The sequence below is a fragment of the Balaenoptera borealis genome, assembly GCF_965194805.1.
Source record: "Balaenoptera borealis genome assembly, chromosome: 2".
In the NCBI taxonomy this organism is placed as follows: domain Eukaryota; kingdom Metazoa; phylum Chordata; class Mammalia; order Artiodactyla; family Balaenopteridae; genus Balaenoptera; species Balaenoptera borealis.
Window position 1 is genome coordinate 75,273 of NC_138867.1, and position 20,391 is coordinate 95,663.

Below are 20,391 nucleotides of genomic sequence, written 5' to 3' on the forward strand. Positions count from 1 at the left end.
TCCCTGTCTCTGCATCCCCTCACTTCCCTGATTAGCAACTGTTCGAATTTGCCCTTTGGAACTCAGGGAAGGTCCTGGAGTCTCTAGTCTATTCCCTACAAACAAGTTAGGAGGCACACAGAAAGGCTTCTGTGCCCAGGAGACCACAGAGTCCCTCTCAGTTTCACTGTTCCTCTTCTGGATACTCCTCAATCTTGAGGAGAACAGATTTTTGACAAGACAAGGAATAATCATTTCAGACTGAGACATTAATCATAAACTTGGCACAGGAACTTGGTTTTAAGGGGACTCGGTTTTAGTCCCCACTTCACTTTTGTCTTTCCCCACATCCTTCAAGGAACAGGGTGATGATCACTCTGGCTACTTCTCGCTTAAATGGGGCGCAGTCCTGCCTAAATCTAGGGGAATGGATACCAAGTTAGAAATATTTGAGTTCCAAGTCCTGTACCTGAGACTCGTATGATTAAGATCTCAGTCCCTTGGTCCCCCATTTTGGTGCAACCAATCCAGTTAAAATAGGAGGGGTAACAACTAAAATTTTAATAGTAAAAATAGATCTCATTCCTTTAGGAATTCAGGAGAAGAAGTCTGAAACCTGGTCTGGAACTGGCACTTCAGAGAGACTTCGCAGCCAGTTGTCTAATTCTACCTAAGTAGGTTTTAACTTCTGATGTAGTATTGATGTATCCATAACAGGAGCTATTGACCACTACACATATGTCTCATCTGTCTATTAGTATCTGATCTAACGTCACTGTTTGAAATTTAATCGTTAAGACAGGAGTCCTTGAAAACGTACGGTTGCAGCTACCAGCAGACATTGTTTTGAGAATCGCTACTGGCATCCTGAGTCTGATATAGCTCAGAAATTCAATTTCAACAATACAGGAACACGGGGACTTATCTGGTGGTTCAGTGGTTAAGACTTCGCCTTCCAGTGCAGGGGGTGCCAGTTTGATCCCTGGGTGGGGAGCTAAGATCCCACATGCCTCGTGGCCTAAAAACCAAAACATGAAACAGAAACAATATTGTAACAAATTCAATAGACTTAAAAAATGGTCCACATCAAAAAAAAAAATCTTAAAAAACAAAAAAACAATACAGGAATGTATCTAAAATCACATCTACAATGGTCACTTAGCTTTACCTTGGATGTCTGAAGCATAGTTACTCCTTTTTGACTGTCAAATGCATTCCCCTCCTCAATGCCAAAGCAGATGTACATGCATGTCCAAAAGGCTAAAAAACAGGCCATTTGGTCAGTAAAATTTAAGTTAAACCACATAGAAGCCAGAGTGACTTCCTCACACCTCAATACGTGAAGAGGTTTTTTCCCTTTTGATTACAAGTCTTTCAACAGAGAGCATTCATGATCAAAATATCAATCCCTCAATGCCAGAGTGATTCAGCTGTTTGGCCCAGGTGTAAATCATGTCCCTCAGCGCTAGGCCTCCTTTATATCTGCCTAGTTAATCCACATTGGGGGAATACTGATCAGGTATCGTGAACATGCTCAGAGGTATGTTAATGAGAAAACGCTTTATATAGGCCATACATGTTATTATTCATACCCAATTGTCACACAAGCATTGTACATGTGCTTTTAGCAGTAGACCTAAAGCAAACAGTGATACATCATGAGTAATTACATTCTGATAACTTCACTAGGTAATTTTCCTCTCCTCTTAAACATCAGGGCAAAATGAAGCCAACACAGTAACTCTCATAAATACACACTTCAGTACAGAGGTGTCATTTACCCAATTGCTCCAAGTCCTAAGTAGCTTCAGGTGAAGGACTTCCCTGTGTCTGGGAAACACAGATCAAAGCCAGTAACAAAAAAACAAAAACATTATAACCATATTCACCAGTTCACTCAGTAACCAATCTTTTTGTTAACTTTTTATGAAGCCATCCGATTCTCCATTAAGATTTTTCATTTCTTACCCAGTTTGGCATTATGATATGAAATTTATCAGAGACCTGTGCTTGCCAAAAGGTCCTTCACATAGATCTTCTTGAAGATGGAGCAGTTTTGCCAAGTGTTAGAGCACAACAGTAACTATCTATAAATCACATAAAGACTTAAAAGGTCATGGTTAAACATTTGATCACAATGTAAATGACAAAAGAAACCATTATTGCTGTGACATACAACATTTAAAAATAACTAGAATTATGACTGATCAAATTTTACCAGACATACTAGATTTTTAGGAATTCCATGTAATTTAACATACTAATCAAACATTTCTCTCTGAGATGGCTTAAGGGCCTTCTAAAGCATCTCCAAGTTAGCTGGAGATCAAAAGAACTGTTAGAATTGGCCAAACAACACTTATTCACTGAACCAAAGTAAAGAGATTTCAAACAAAAATACAGATCACAGACACAGGCAAAGAAACTCACAAGCTGTCCACAATCAAAAGCAGCATTCCAAGAAAACTTTGGAGGGAGAAACCAAATCCAGGCTTGCCCTAACCCACTTCCAACAAAATCCATCTTAGAAAATCCCGGTCATGCACAACTCTTTCCTCAGTGTTCCCTTTTCACAAATGTTCATCACTTCTGTATCCATCTTATGTTGCCCCTTATTTTTTTCCACATTCAGACACAACCAGCTCTAGTACAAAGTGACTTTCTTTTCTCTTTGTACCATCAGCCTGTTACCTAGCTGCTCACTTTCTTTATTACGTAGTTTCATAAATGCTTGAACATATAGAACTTATTCTGTCTTTCTCTTCCTGTGACAAAATAACTAGCTAAAGGATAGTATAGTCATTTAGGCTACCATTCAAAGACCACCTTTCCGCATTTTTCAAGAATGTATCCAAACACTGGCCAGATAAAATTACAATAGAATTTCATTCTTTTCTTAGTCTTAGGTTTACAACTATAGGTTGACCAGTCTGCCGGGATTTTGCCCATTGGCTATCAGATGGAACTGAAGAAGAAGCACTTCTTATGTTTGAACCATAGAACACTCAAATGCAGACTAAGAACAAAACAAAATCCTAACCACCAACGGAAGCCTCAAACCAAAGGAACCAGAAACCAAACAGAAACCAAAAACCAGACAGCACAAGACTCAAATCAGCTTCCAAGTCTCAACTTACCCTGTGACCTCTGTCCAAGTGGTGCAACTTCCAAATGAGATTTCCTGGAATGAAAAGTCACCCAAATGGGAACCAAGGTTCCCCCAAATGTACAGGGCTAAAAGGACCTCAGAGTGCCTGCCAGGGGAGTTACCACATGCTGGCTGAGGTGCTGCAACATCCCAAATGCTATTTTTCTGGTTCCCCAAAATAATCCCTTGGAGTAGGACATTCGGGGCAGTCCAGCAGGAGGAAGAGAGGAATGTCCTCAGGCAAAGATGGCCTCGGCAGCTGCTAGGGTGGTCCCTCTTCCACCATCGACTCCTGCCCCAGAGTTTTAACTGCTGGGATGACTGGGGCTTGGCCTTTCCAGGCAAGGGTCCCAGGCGGTCTGGCCTCTAAAGGAATTCTCCAACCCTACACTCTCTTGAAAGAGGCTGGCGTGGAGAAAATCTCAGTGTCCAATCAAGTCAGGGGACCCACAGGGGCCATCCCCAAGTCAGCCCCACACTGGGTACTAAATTTGATGTCGAAAACTCGACCTCTGTGCACCAGTGCCAAATCGAATCTCAGAGAGAGAGGTTTGGAGGAAGTAGAAAAGAAGAGCTTTACTGCTTTGGCAGCCAAAGGGGGACACAGAAAACTCGTGCCCTCAAAAACCGTGCGTCCCAATGCAGGAGAATCTGGTGAGGAGTTTTACAGAAATGGTTTAAGGACACACTTGATCCTAAGGAGTAGTGTGTGCACAGGGCCTTAACTCACTTTAATCTGGCCTCAGATGGTCTCTTGATGAGCTTCTCTGGAATGAAGAACACGAAAATCTTCTGTTTTGTGGGGGCTTTAGTTTGGTAAAGCGCCCAAAGATACTCTTACGTGTATCCCTTGAGGCAGAACCAGGATCCTGCCGCGAGGCTGCACTGCTGTTTCTTGGCTCTTCCTCCCTTGTCTCTGCATCCCCTCCCTTCCCTGATTAGCAACTATTCGAATCTGCCCTTTGGAACTCAGGGAGGGTCCTGGAGTCTCAAGCCTAACTAAGGCCCTGACACTACTCCTAACTCAGTCCCTGACACTGTACCTAACAAAGGCTCTGATGCAAATCCTAACTCAGGCCCTGACACTATCTCTAACTAAGGCCCTGCTGCCGTCAATATTTAAGGCCTGACATTATCCTGAGCTAATATCCTGACCCTGATCTTACCAAGGTCCTGAAACTGTCCCAAACTAAGCCCCTGACACTGTCCCTAAGTGAGACCCTGAGGCTGTCCCTAACAGAGGCCCTGATGATGTCTTTAACGAAGACCCTAAGGCTGATCCTACAGAGGCCCTTATGCTGCTCCTAGGTCATGCCCTGACACTGTCACTCACTCAGGCCCTAAAGATAGGCCTCACTTAGGCCCTGTTGCCTTACCTTAGTTAGGCTCTGACGCTGTCCCTACATAAAACCTTGACACTGGTCCTGATGAAGGCCCTGACGCTGGTCCTAACTAAGGCCCTGATGCTCTCAATAACTAAGGTCTTCACGCCATCCCTAGCTCATTTCCTGACACTACCACTGGCCTGGAACCTGACTCTGTCCCGAGCTAATGTCCTGCCCCTTATCCTCACTGAAGCCCTAATGCTCTCCCTAACTAAGGCCCAGACTAGTCCTAACTAAGGCCCTGACACTGTCTCTAACTAAGGCCCGGAATCTGTCCCTAATATAGGCCCTGCTGCCGGCAATAACTAAAATCCGGACACTATCCTGAGCTAACATCCTGATCCATTTCTAACCAAGGTCCTGACACTGTCCCTAAGAAAGCCCTGTTGCTGTCCCTAAGTGAAGACCTGAGGCTGTGCCTAACTCAGACCCTGAAGCTATGCCTAACTGAGGCCTTGACACTGTGCCTAACTCAGGCCCTGAAGCTATGCCTAACTGAGGCCTTGACACTGTGCCTAACTCAGGTCCTGAAGCTATGCCTAACTGAGGCCTTGACACTGTGCCTAACTCAGGCCCTGATCAAGTCTGTAACTAAGACCCTAATGCTGATGCAACAAAGGTCCTGATGCTGCTCCTACGTCATGCCCTGACAGTGTCCCCAGCTAAGGGCCTGATGCTAGGCCTCACTCAGGCCCTGTCCCTCTCCCAGAGTCAGGCACTGACGCTGTCCCTACCTGAAGCCCTGACTCTGGTCCTAAATAAGGCCCTGATACTGTAACTAAGCTCTTGACACTATCCCTAGGTCATTTCCTGACACGATCCCTAAACTTTACCCTAACCCTGTCCCTAGCAAATGTCCTGCCTCTTATGCTAACTAAAGCCCTTATGCTGTGACTACCTCAGGCCCTGAATTTAGTCCCAAGGCCATGACACTGTCCCTAACTAAGGCCCTAACACTATTCCTAACTCATGCCCTGACACTGTACCTAACAGAGGCCCAGATGCTAGTACTAAGGCCTTGACACTGTCCCTAACGAAGGCCCTGCTGCCATCAATATCTAATGTCCTGACACCATCCTGAGTTAATTTCTGGATCCATCTCTTACCAAGGTCCTGAAACTGTCCCTAAGGAAGCCCTGATGCTGTCCCTAAGTGAGGCCCTGAGACTGTCCCTAACAGAGGCCCTGATAATATCTTTAACAAAGCCCCTGAGGCTGATCCTACCAAGGCCCTTATGTTGCTCCTAAGTCATGCGGTGATACTATCCCTAGCTAAGGCCCTGACGCTAGGCCTCACTCAAGCCCTGTCGCTCTCCCTAAGTCAGGCTCTGACGCTATCCCTACCTGAAGCCCTGACACTGGTCCTAAATTAGGCCCTGATGCCCTAAGTAACTAAGGTCTTGACACTATCCCTAGGTCATGTCCTGACACGATCCCTAGACCTTAACCTAACCTTGTCTTTAACTAATGTCGAGCTTCTTATGCTAAATAAATCCCTGATGCTGTTCCTAACTAAGACCCTGAAATTAGTCCCGAGGCCGTAACCCTGGCCCTAACTGAGGACTGGAGGCTCGTCCTAACTCAGGCCCTGACACTGTCCCTAAGGCCCTGACACTACACCTAACTCAGTCCTTGACACTGTACCTTACAAAGGCTCTGATGCTACTCCTAACTCAGTCCCTGACACTGTATCTAACAAAGGCTCTGATGCTAGTCCTAAGTCAGGCTGAGACACTGTCTCTAAGGCCCTGCTGCCATCAATATCTAAAGTCCTGACATTATCCTGAGCTAATATCCTGACCCATGTCTTACCAAGGTCCTGAAACTGTCCCAAAGTAAGCCCTGACGCTGTCCCTAAGTGAGGCCCTGAGACTGTCCCTAAAAGAGGGCCTGAGAATGTCTTTCACGAAGACCCGAATGCTGATCCTACAGAGGCACTTATGCTGCTCCTAAGTCATGCCCTGACACTGTCCCTAGGTAAGGTCCTGACGCTAGGCCTCACTCAGGCCCTGTCGCTCTCCCTACGTCAGGCTCTGACGCTATCCCTACCTGAAGCCCTGACACTGGTCCTAAATTAGGCCCTGATGCTCTAAGTAACTAAGGTCTTGACACTATCCCTAGGTCATTTCCTGACACTATCCCTAGACCTTAACCTAACCTTGTCTTTAGGTAATATCGAGCCTCCTATGCTAACTAAATCCCTGATGCTGTCCCTAACTAAGGCCCTGACACTACACCTCAGACTCTGACACTGTCCCTAAGGCCCTGACACTACTCCTCACTCAGTTCCTGACACTGTACCTAACAAAGGCTCTGATGTTAGTCCTAACTCAGGCCCTGGCACTGTCTCTAACTAAGGCCCTGCTGCCGTCAATATCTAAAGTCCTGACATTATCCTGAGCTAATATCCTGACCCATGTCTTACCAAGGTCCTGAAACTGTCCCAAAGTAAGCCCTGATGCTGTCCCTAAGTGAGGCCCTGAGGCTGTCCCTAACAGAGGCCCTGATGTCTTTAACGAAGACCCTAATGCTGATCCTACAGAGGCCCTTATACTGCTCCTAAGTCATGCCCTGACACTGTCCCTAACTCAGGCCCTAAAGATAGGCCTCACTTAGGCCCTGTTGCTGTACCTTATTTAGGCTCTGATGCTGTCTGTACGTGATGCCCTGACACTGGTCCTGATGAAGGCCCTGACGCTGGTCCTAACTAAGGCCCTGATGCGTTCAATAACTAAGGCCTTCACGCTATCCCTAGCTCATTTCCTGACACTTTCCCTGGCCTTGAACCTGACTGTGTCTGGAGCTAATGTCCTGCTTCTTATCCTAACTGAAACCCTAATGCTCTCGATAACTAAGGCCCTGACTAGTCCTAACTAAGGCCCTGACACTGTCCCTAACTAAGGCCCGGAATCTATCTCTAATATAGGCCCTGCTGCCGGCAATAACTAAACCCCTGACACTATCTTGAGCTAATATCCTGACCCATCTCTAACCAAGGTCCTGACACTGTCCCTAAGAAAGCCCTGTCTCTGTCCCGAAGTGAAGACCTGAGGCTGTGCCTAACTCAGGCCCTGAAGCTATGCCTAACTGAGGCCTTGACGCTGTGACTAACTCAGGCCCTGATCATGTCTTTAATACCCTAATGCTTATCCAGCCAAGGCCCTGATGCTGCTACTAAGTCATGACCTGACAGGGTTCCCAGCTAAGGCCCTGACGCTAGGCCTCACTCAGTACCTGTCGCTCTCCCTAAGTCAGCCTCTGATGCTGGCCCTACCTGAAGCCCTGACACTGGTTCTAAATAAGGCCCTGATACTCTCAGTAACTAAGGTCTTGACACTATCCCTAGCTCATTTCCTGACACTATCCCTAGACCTTAACCTAACCCTGTCCCTAGCTAATGTCTTGCCTCTTATGCTAACTAAATCCCTGATGCTGTTCCTAACTAAGGCCCTGAAATTAGTCCCAAGGCCATGAACCTGTCCCTAACTGAGGCCTGGAGGCTGTCCTTAACAAAGGCCCTCAACTTATCTTTAACTGAGGCCCTGACACTCTCCCTCACTAAGGATTGAGGCTGTCTCTATCTAAGGCCCTGAGTCTGTCTTTAACTAATGGCCTCATTCTTTCCCTAACAAAGGCCCTGACACAGTCCCTAACTAAGGCCCTGACACGGTCCCTAATAACATGAGCTGTCCCTCATTAATGCCCTGATGCGACCCATAAATGATGTACTGAAGACGGCACTAAGGTCCAGACAATGTCACTAATGACCCAAAATGTCTCTTACTACGGCCCTCAAATTACCTCTAACTGAGGCCCTAAAGATGTCCATAACTAAGTCCCTGACACTATCTCTAACTAAGACCCTCAAGTTATCTTTAACTGAGGCCATGACAGGGTCCCTAACAAAGAACTTGACACTGTCTCTAACTAAGGCCCTGAGTCTGTCTTTACCTAACGGCCTCACTCTTTCCCCAACTACTCCCTGACGCTGCCCCTAACCAAGGCCCTGACGGTGTGCCTAATTGCCTGAGCTGTCTTTCACTAATACCCTGACCCTGACCATAACTAACGCCCTGATGATGTCCCTAACGAACAGCCTGAGGTGTCTCTTACTAAGGTCCTCAAGCTTTCTCTGAGGCCCTGACACTCTCCCTAATTAAGGCCTTGACACTGTCTTTAAGTAATGGCCTGATGCAGTTCCTACCTGAGATGCTGATGCTCTCACTAAGACCCTGAAGTCTCTACCTGAGAAGCTGACACTGTCTGTAACTGATTTCCTGACTTTTTCCTTGACTAACATCCTAATTTTGCCCCTAAATAACACCCTGACACTGGTCCTAACTACGGCCCTGATGCTGAACCTATCTAAGGCCCTGACGATGTCCCTAATGGACTTAGATGTCCCTCACTGTGGTCCTAATCCTGTCCATTACTAAGGTCCTGAATATGTCCCTAGGTAAGTCTCTGACGCTGTCCCTAACTAAGGCCCTGATGCTGTCTCTACCTCGGAATCTGACATTCTAGTGTCCTGACTCTCCCTAACTGACATCCTGACGTCAGGATGACGTCAGGATAAGTGAGGCTCCGACACTCCTCTTAACTCAGGACTTGCCGCTGTCCCTACCTAAAACCCTGACACTGTCTGTAACTAATGACCTGACTCTTTCCCTAACTAACACCCTAGTTTGGGCCCTAACGCCCTGACACTGGTTCTAATTATGGCCATGATGCTGGCTCGAAGGCCCTGAAGATATCCCTAAGTAACAGCCTGAACTGTGTCTAACTAAGGCTCTCACGTTATCTCTAACTGAAGCACTGACACTGTCCCTAACTTAGGCCCTGACGCTGTCCCTTATAGTCTAGGCTGTCACTAAATAATGCCCTGATCCTGTCCATAACTAAGGCCCTGAATATGTCCCTAAGTACATCTCTGACGATGTCCCTAACAGCCTGAACTCTCTTCAAGTTATCTCTGATGCTCTGACACTGGACCTTCCTAAGGCCTCACCCCGGGGTTGTCCCAGGCTGCTGGGCAGTTTTCTCTTGTCCGCATCTCTAGCCAGCTGCCTGCCATTGGCCACTCTAAGATTCTGTGATGCAGTGGTCCCACGTGGGATGTGCCTGTGTAGGCTCACCTGCGGGAGGAGAGTCATGGCCACTCCGCCCTCCAGGGGACTGCGGCTCAGGGTAGGATTCTCTCAGCCAGTGTCTGGACACAGGGTTCTGTGTCCTTGTTTGTTGTAACTCCCTTGGAGTTACCTCTAACATTTTTTTTTTAATTTATTTATTTATTTATTTATTTATTTTTGGCTGTGTTGGGTCTTCGTTTCTGTGCGAGGGCTTTCTCTAGTTGTGGCAAGCGGGGGCCACTCTTCATCGCAGTGCGCGGGCCTCTCACTATCGCGGCCTCTCTTGTTGCGGAGCACAGGCTCCAGGCGCTCAGGCTCAGCAGTTGTGGCTCACGGGCCCAGTTGCTCCGTGGCATATGGGATCTTCCCAGACCAGGGCTCGAACCCGTGTCCCCTGCATTGGCAGGCGGATTCTCAACCACTGCGCCACCAGGGAAGCCCACCTCTAACATTTTTTAAATGGATCTCCCCCTCAGCATATTTATGATTTAAATTATTTACCACATTAAAATACAGGAATGACATTATTAGAATGAGCAGGAAGATATCAGATGCCCCCCCCCAAATGATCTATTACTTGGAGGATTTAAAATTCTAATGAGAAAACACTCACTCTCCTCATCCTCTTGGGCGTCAGCACAAGGCGGGAATCAGCTGCATTCTTTATTTATCCCTCTGATTTTCCAGAACCTTTCCTTCAAGGAGAAATCTCTGGGCTCTGCGGGAACTGTGAGTGGTGACCATCAGGTAAATCTGAGACTGAAAAGCAAGGGGAAAAGAGAGAGGGGAGGAGATGAGGATTGGTGATGGGGAGAAGCAGGATGCTGAGAGTCTGGGTTAGTCTCCAATGAAGCTAAGGACCACCAGGATCTGGCCCCACCGGCCTTGTCACCTGGTGTGGGGATTGGGGACAGCCAAACCACCATGGCCACTCTCAGAGAAATAAAGAAGGTGGGAGGGCACCCCTGAGAGCCAGGTTGGAAATGGTCATGCTGTGAAATAATAAGATGCCCTTTTCAGAAAAGTGAAGATGGTTCTCTTGGTTCTCAAAGACTTGCAAATACTCTGTGTCCTTCTGGAGGCATGCTGAAGCTGTCAGCCTTTGAGGGCAGTAATGGGAGTGCATCTGGGCTCAAGACCATCCACCGCTCACTCCTTGAGGGTGCAGAGGATGACCAGTGTCCACCCCTCGGGTGCTGTGGGGCCTGAGAGCCCCTGATCACCGAGGACGGGAGGGGCTGCACAGACACTCCACTGGACCACAGGGGGCTTGGCTGGTGGGCTACAGTCCTTTATCAGATACATGGTTTGCAAACATCTTGTGCCATTTTGGATGGTGGATTATCTTATTCCTTGTTCCTTTTACACACAACTGTTTTTCATTTTGAGGAAGTCCAATTCATCTATTTTGTCTTTTGTTGCTTGTGCTTTTGGTAGCAGATCTCAGAAATCATGACTAAATCCAAGGTCATGAAGATTTACTCTCATGTTTTCTTCTACGAATTGTATAATTTTGGTTCTTGCATCTAGGCCTTTGGTCCATTTTGCGTTGATTTTTGTATACGGGGTGAGGGGAGGTAAGGGTCCAAGTTTATTCTTCTGCATGTGGGTATCCAGTCGTTCCAGAACCTGTGCTAACTGTTTGGAGAAAATACGCGCAAATGACGCAACCAACAAGGGCCTCATTCTAAAATATACAAACAGCTCATACAACTCAAAAAAGAAAAAAAAATCAGAAAATAGGCAGAAGGTCTAAATAGACACTTCTGCAAAGACATACAGATGGCCAATAGGCACATGAAAAGATGCTCCACGTCGCTAATTATTAGAGAATGCAAATCAAAACTACAGTGAGTTATCACCTCATAGTGGTCAGAATGGCCATCATTAAAGTGTCTAGAAATAAATGCTCGAGGGGGTGTGGAGAAAAGGGAACCCTCCTACACTACTGGTGGGAATGTAAATTGATGCAGCCACTATGGAAAACAGTATGGAGGTTCCTCAAAAACTAAAACTAGAATTACCATATGAACCAGCAATCCCACTCCTGGGCACATATCCAGACAAAACTATAATTTGAAAAGATACATGCACCCCAGCATTCACAGCAGCACTATTCACAATAGCCAAGACATGGAAGCAACCTGAGTGTCCCTCAGCAGATGAATGGATATAGAAGATGTGGTACATATATACAATGGAATATTACTCAGCCACAAAACAGAATGAAATAATGCCATCTGCAGCTACATGGATGGACCTAGAGATTATCATACAAAGTGAAGTAAGTCAGACAGAGAACGACAAATACCATATGATATCACTTATATGTGGATTATAAAATGAGACCCAAATGAACCTATCTACAGAACAAAAACAGACTCTCAAATATAGAAAACAGGCTTGTGGTTGTCAAGGGGAAGACAGGGGAGAGGGATGGATTGGGAGTTTGGGATTAGTAGGTGCAAATTATTATATATAGGATGGATAAACAAGGTCTTACTGTCCAGCACAGGGAACTGTATTCAATACCCTGTAATAAACCATAATGGAAAAGAATATGAAAAATATGTATATATGTATGTATGTATATATGAATCACTTTGCTGTACAGTAGAAATTAACACAACATTGTAGGTCAACTATACTTTAGTATCAATTAGTTTGAAGGCACTTTTATAAATCAGGCCTTATTTCTCTTGTCCTTTCATCCTGGGACAAATGTATAACAGAAACTAACCTGGATTACTCCGGGATGAACTCATATCATACAGAACTTTAATTGTTGAACAAACCATGAATATCAGTTACACCATGGGATGCCCTGATCCAATATGAAGTTTGTATACCTTGTATCAAGCCTGCAGAATCCACTAAATTTGGAAATTCAAACTGAAATGAAGCCACCTATCCCATGACTTCTCCACAACTAGTTATACAACATCAACTGGAAACCATATACAATCAAATGAATGCAGACAGAAACAACTATAGCCTTCCTTTTTTTTCCTTTTAGATAAAGACGGTATTTAAGGTGATGTCTTGGGCTGTTTCAGGGTGTTACTCAATTTCCTGGGTATCTGCCATGCACACAGGAGGTACACACGTTAGTTAACTTGTTTGTGCAACTATATGAAGGTAGTTAACACCACAAACCTGTATACGTAAAGTGAATTAAATGCTAAAGTCATGTTTTGCATTTTTAATGACAAAGAAAAAAAAAGTGCAGCGCTGATATTTGTTACAAAAATGAACATTAAAAACATTCTTAGTGAAAAAAGCCATACAGAAAAGGCCACCTAGATCCCATACTCATCTTGTCTGCTTCAAATCCATCAAGGCTGTCCAAATGAGGGGGAAACTCAGTAATGGTTCCAGAAAAAGAAAACTGGATCAGGATGGAAAAAGACATTTTCATACAGGTGGGACAGCAGGTGAAAGTTGAAGTGGGGCTGACTATTAAATTATAATGTGGACATCAGGATTTCCTCATTTAGGGGTTATGTGCTGGTTCCTTGGGCAAAACACACTGAGCATTTTGTGTGAAGTGGCAAATGTGTGTACTTTTTGCCATTATTGCAACTTTTCTGTACATTTTAGATTACTGGAAAGTAAATTACTTTTCTAGACAACCATGTCAGTATCATGCCAGAAAATCAGATAAGACAGACATCAAATTTTGTTATAGAGGCCAAGACTCACCCAGACCAAGTTCAACCAAAGTTGTGATACTTATTTCCCTTGTAGGAGTCCGCGTGGTATTAAGAGGCACCGTGGGAAGAGTATATTAGTAGCTACCATGTCTTGGGTCCTGTGGATTACCTGGGGTGCAGTAGACACTGAGATTTTAGTATTGCAATTTTTCACATTACTTCAAAAAAGATGTTAAAAAATAAATTCAGTAAAGTTGAAAAATATGGAATCAATATACACAAATCAGTTTTGTTTCTATACACTAATAATGAACCACCAACAAGAAAAATTAAGAAAACATCCCACTTACAATTCCATCAAAAAGAACAAACTATGTAGCAGTAAATTTAACCAAGGACATGAAAGACCTACACTCAGAAAACTATAAAGCATTGATAAAGAAACTGAACACACAATAGAAAACAATATTCCATGCTCATGCATCAGAAAAATTACTACTATTAAAATGTTTATTCTACCCAAAACCATCAACAAACAGTGCCAGGAAAACTAGACACCAGACTCCAAAGAACGACACTGGTCACTATCTACATGGCACATGAAACTAACTAAAAGCGCACAGTATTCCACATTAAACCCTTTCTCTCCTGAGGCCCCTGAAGATGCACCCCACCCACCCAGCAGTCAGCTGCACAGGAAGATTCTCCACACTTGCTCATTTTTTCCTCTTGTGGAGTCTCCTCACCAGTGGCTCCTGAGAAAACCCAGCTGTTGTCAGTGTGGACAATGCCTCATGGTCCAGAAACCTAAGCCCTGACAGGAGACAAAGCTACTGTCTGCTTGTCACGGAGCAAAGTCTGTGGGCAGGGTGCACCTGTGCCCCCAGGGTGGGTTCGACGCCCCCTGTGGGACGTCAGAGAAGTGCTGGGAGCGCCGCACTCACAAACCCAGAGGCCTCATCCGGAAGGCAGTTCTGCTGTATATACTAAGCTTGGAAATCCAAACTGAAATGGAGCCAAGTATCTCACTGTATCTTCTCAAAAGATGGTTAAGGAGCAATTAATTACAAACCATATATAATGAAATGAATGTAGACACAAACTTTACAACTTAAACCAAAATTCACTCAAAATTGCCCATAGACAAATTTAAATTACCAAACTACAAAAGTCCTAGAAAAAAAAGAGATAATCTACATGACTTTGGGTCTGGTGACCTTATTCAGAAAACCGGAAGACAAACCACAAACTGCAAGAAACTACTTCCAAAACACATATCTGATAAAGGATTTGTACTCAAATTATGCCAACAACGCCATTAAAATTTGGTAAAGATTGAAACACACACCTGGCCCAAGAAGCTAAACAGGCAGTAAATAAGCATACAAGAATATACTCAAGATGCTGGTGGAATGCACGTACAACCAACTTTGGAAGACAGTTTGGCAGTATTTTCCAAATCTAAAAAGTCTCACCTTAGGATCCAAGAGGTGTACCTCTTGTATTTAGACAACTGCTTTGAAAAACTGTGTTCAAACCAAAACTAGCATCAAGTAATGCACAGCAGCTCTATTCATAATGGCTAAAAACTTAAAGATATCAGGATGTCCTTCTGTAGATGAATTCATAAGCAAATTAGGGCACATACATGTCAAGGGGAGCAGAATACACCACCCCAAAATATGCCCATTTGACAAAAGGATTATTTTGGACTGATTAATTTAAGAAACAGCAGACCCAGGAGAATCTTTCAAAACCAACTAGAAAATGCCCTTTTAGGAGGTAAATTTACATTTATTAAGGATCTCTCCATTTGTAAGGGTATGTCCCTCTCTGGACCAAGAATTGAATGATGACTAAATATCAAGAAAAGCTTGTTGGGACTTCCCTGCTGGTCCAGTGGTTAAGACTCCATGCTCCCAATGCAGGGGACCAGGGTTCAATCCCTGGTCAGGGAACTAGATCCCGCATGCTGCAATTAAGAGCCCGCATGCCGCAACTAAAGATTCCACAGGCCGCAACTGAGACCCGGCACAGCCAAATAAATAAATGTTAAAAAAAAAAAAAAAAGCTTGTCAATGAAATAGGCCTGGATGTAAATCTGTGTAACAACCATACCCTTGTTTACTGGGCTTTGACTAATAACATCCCTTAAATGGCTTCCTCCATTCCCTAACATCTTTCTTTTGTTCTCAGCAGAAGATAGCATTTAAGGTAATGGCTTGGGCCATTTCAGGGAGTGACTCAGTTTTCCTGGGTATCTTTCAAGTATACAGGAGGTACGCATGGTATATATTAAACTTCTGATTGTTTTCTCCAGTTTGTCTCTTTTTCATTACAAGGGAGATCTCAATAAAGAACATAGAAGTGTAGAGGGAAAACTATTTTTCCTCTCATATACATGCAATGCAATAGTATTCAGAGATATAAAGGAATGGACCATCAACCCGTGCAAAAAAAAAAAAAAAAAAATAGATGCATCTAACACTTGCATTGCTAAGTGAAAGAATCCAGTCTGAAGTGCTACACACTGTATGACCTCATTTATATGACATTCTAGAAAAGGCAAAACTGACAATGGTAAACAGTTTACGGAATATGTGGTTGAAATAGTCCATATGATACTTTAGTGGTGAATACCTGTCACTATGCATTTGTCTACACCCACAGATTTTTACAACCCAACAAGTAATTTACAATCTATTCGAACTTAGCTACTTAGGATATGGGAGTGTCAAAGACTGGAATACAGAACGTAACAAAGAATCTAACTGATTCAGAAATGTATGAAAAAACTCACTGTTGGTAGTGGGACAAATGGGCTGACCTAAGTTAACTTTGGAAATGTACAGAATCTGTAGGCCAAAGACAAAATGTGCCATACATACACAGTGGACTCTGTGTTCTTTCCATGAGGGGTAGTAGCTAACAGTACCGAAACTACTATATCAGTAATCAAATGGAACAAGCACTGAATTTAATAAATGACAAATGGTGGAAGCCAGGTTTCTTACCACTGGAGTGGGATGTTACAGTCAAACAAAGGGAGAAGGTAACAATATCCATGTCATAACAGATCCGCTTGCAGATATCAGTATAAACTATCTTTAGCCTACACACAGTTCCACATGGAAATCTTTATAATTATGTGTATATGCATAGGCTGGGATACATGCACATATTTCCATGTACTGTCAGCTGAGCATATTTAGCTCCCACGTGTAAGTTTTTAATACCATTCTCTAATAAAAGGAACAAGGGCTCTTTGAAGAAAGGGCTGATGCTAGGACTGAGACAGTAAATATATGAAGCAGGATAATCTTAAAATATCAGAAAGTAAAGAAGTACCAAAAATTTTTAAAACCCACAAAAGAAAAATTATGTAAAATGAAAACAGGAGCAAATGGAAAAAGCTCTCACCAGCCAAAGCAAGAATTAAGTAAGCAGTCTAATAATGTAGTGCTGGATTATAACCAAAAGTTTACAGTAATTATTCACGTGTCCAAACTGGTAAAAATAAATTACATAGTTTTTGATGAATGCTGTTAAATAGAAATCTCCTATGCAGAAAGCTTCTAAGCAATGTATATAGCCACTCAGCTGTCCATCAAGGATGTGAAGCTAACCCCTCTCTCCTCAAGTGTGGGTTCTGCATTATGACTTCCTCCTAAATAAGACACACAGGATGGACATGGGGAAAAAATTAACCTCACTGTGGGAAAACTTGACACACACTACTTCAGCTAGGTGACCAAAGTTAAGAATATAAGTGAGAAGTTTCCTTAAGAGCCTGTCCTCTTGATATATAGTGAAGAGGAAGCACGTCACCTCTGTGGTCTGCTTTTTCAAAGCCAAGTCTAACCATGACAAAACCACCAAGCAAATCCCAGTGCCCGGCAGTCTACAAAATACCTGACCAGTCCTCCTCCACACTGTCAAGGTCATGGAAACAAGGAGAGTCTGAGCAACTGTCAAAGCCCAGAAGAGACTAAACAGACATGATGACCCCATGTCCTTTGAGATCCTGGAACAAGGAAAGGTATAACAAAGGGAACATGAATAGGGACTTCACTTAATAATAAAGTACCAATATTTGTTCATTATTTGTCATGATTCTGTAGAAAATTAGACAGGAAAGATTAAAAGTCAAATAAGAGAAACCTACTGTAACAAACTGGAAATCTAGAGGAAAAGGGGGATTTCTGTGTAAAAACACATTACCAAAATGAACCCTAAATTAAGGAAAATACAAAAAGACCAATTAATCACTGAGGAACCTCTTCCCCATACTGGTTATCCTACCACTGTTCCAGGGTTTCCCTCTCCCGGGACAGGGAAGGAACAGGGGCAGAGCTGTTTGCCAGCTCCCCTAGTATCTGACCCCACCCAGTGTCTTCATCTCCCCCAGCCACGCCTACCCAGTGAGGACACCTGAGGAAGGACCAGGGATTATTGATTCAGATGTATCAACCAGGACTTTTTCTTTTCCCAGCGACTGGACACACTTACTGAAGTAAAATAAATTAGTATTTATTGTAAGGGTAGAAATAAGTTAATACTTGCAAGTGGCAAGTTGAAGAATGGGTTTGGACCTGGCAGGTCCAGTGGCTCACACTGTCTCAGTGTGACCTTGCTTCTCTCCAAAACTTTGTCCTGCTCAGTGCCTTTGGGGGACCCCATTCACAGGCACAGGCTCTCTCACTGCCCTTGGGCCAACAGCAATTCTAGGCTGACAACCACTCACCATCCACTTTCCGAGAAAGAGTTTCTCCTTTTCTTGGATTCCAAGAAAGTCATGGTTTTAAATGCCTTTGATCTGGCTTGGGTTGCATTTTCATCCTTGGCCCATCACCAGAAAATGGAAAATGGGACTGGCTAGATGTGGGCTGTAAACCCATCTTTGAGCTGGGTGCAACATGGGCTTATCCTTCTGCAACTGTTTGGACTGGAAGCAGGTGAGATGTAATTCCCAAAGGAAAACTGAGGCACTTGGGCCTGAGAACAGATGCTGGCTGGCAGAAAGCAACAGATCCTAAGTCAATGACCGCTCCCTGCACAGCACAGAATCTGACACAAAAGGAAGAAAGGGGTTCACTCAGGTTCAGGGGCTGCAGCTACTCATCCAGTGCTCTTACTGTCCTCCCAAGACTGCAAGAAGTTCTTTCACTTACTGAAAAGTCAGGATCGTTGGTGGTGGTAAACTCAAGTCTCTTTCCTTGGGCATCATGTCCTCACATCTCAGAGGCTGGCCCAGAACAGCCCATGTGCCCTCAGAAGACACACAGACCTCATTCCTGCCCCTGAGAGGGGGGAGCCCTTGAGTTATGCCATCTCCCTGGCCATATTAATTGCCCATCCCTGAAAAACAATACTGCTCCTTTTCCAGTTTCTTCTCTCTCCTTTACTAAGAGGAAGAAACCAAATGCTAGGGTGGTAAGGAAACCTCTTGTGCAATGAAGTAATGCGAGGCTCAAGAATTACTCCAAGCCATGGAACCCATAATTGGCAGGCTTTCCAGAGGCCACATGGATGCATATGGCTCTCCAAGACAATGCAGTGTCACTGTGAACCTTCCATTGGGAGGTCCAGTTGCCTCCATATCTTTGATTCTTCATGAATATGAATGTCAAAAGTTTCTAATGACTGAAAGGACAAAGGATTGCAGGGCCATGGTCTGCTGTATGGTTGTTGTGTCAGGGACACACTCCGATGTTTAGAGGATTATTACTTCTCTTGGCAGCCTATGAGGCTGTGAGCAGGAGGCCTTTTTCTCAACCACATGCGTGTTGGTAGTTGAAACTTCTCAAAGGAATGTCTACACTGACCAGGTAGCTCTTGAATTGCCCAGCATCCTGGTCAGCTCCGTAACTGTACATGAGGGCCTGACAATGCCCAGGCTGGACTGAGCTAGAGGACCACAGATGCCTACCTGGATTGTCAGAGGTCAAGGGCTGTCCTGCCCGAGACTTGATCGTCTATTCATGCCCACTCAGATGGGACAAAGGATGCCTCCAGTGCCAGGAGGGCCCCACCAGCCCTTAAGAAGGCAGCATCTGGGGGCTGGCAGGTCACTGCACCCAGTCCTGTATAAATCCACACATGCCCACTGAGTGCCCTCCTGTCTGGGCTGTGCTGGAACCTGGGGCTGCCCAGGCAGAGTAGGGCCAGCATCACCCTTCCCAGGTGGGAGGGCAGAAGGAAACCCTGCATGACCTCTGACACCCTCCCCAATCCTTGACAGAGGCTGAGTTGGATGAGAAACAGTCCAAGACAAGAACAGACAGTTCATTCTTCTCTCAGAGCCCAGGACTGGGGGAAGGGAGGCCAGAAAAACAGCTACTGACCTCAGCTCCCTGACTCCTGTTGGACCCTGGGCAAGTCCTATCCATTCTGGAGGCTTCAGAGAGAAGGAGAGAGGAAGGCAATGAGGGTCAACTGTGCTTAAACCTAACTCTAACCTTTACCCTAAGAACCCTAACCTCTAACCTTAACCCCCTAACAACCCTAGCCCCAGACCCTCGCCCCTGACCCTTTAACCACAACCCTCTACCATAACTCTCCAACCATGACTCTCCAACAATGACCCATAACCCTAAACCGTGACCCCTGAACCCTCACACTGACTCAACCCCAGGCCTAAAGCCTGGCCTAGTGGGTACCGAGGGATGACTGTATGAACTCTCAAATAAACCAAGGAATTAAATCTTCCTGACCATGCATTTAGCAATGGTTTCTTAGAGTTGACAGTAAAGCATAAGAAATGAAAGAAAAAAATAGATAAATCGGATTTCCTCAAAATTACAAACCTTTGTGCATCAAAAGAGGTTATCCAGAAAGTAAAAAGACAGCCCACAGAATGGAAGACAATACTGGCACATTATATATCTGATAAGACTCTTTACCTAGGATATACCCAGGGCTTTTACAACTCATCAACAAAAAGACCAACAATAAAATTTTTGAAACAGACAAATGGCTTGCATGGACTGCTCTCCAGGCAGGACATACAAATGGTCAACAAGGACATGAAAAGATGTCAAACATCAGTAGTCATGATGAAAATGCAAATTAAAGCCACAGTGTGATGCCCCTCCACAC

General features: G+C 44.5%; 1 long non-coding RNA gene across 1 annotated transcript; it reads right to left on the reverse strand.

Moving 5' to 3' along the window:
• Nucleotides 1–891: 891 nt before the first annotated feature.
• LOC309623269 lies at nt 892–13,514 on the reverse strand. The gene is made up of 3 exons (XR_014241298.1): nt 13,343–13,514; nt 10,254–10,399; nt 892–997 (listed from the first exon to the last, which is right to left on the reverse strand). It is a non-coding gene; the product is annotated as an uncharacterized lncRNA (long non-coding RNA).
• Between the last annotated feature and the right edge of the window lie 6,877 nt (nt 13,515–20,391).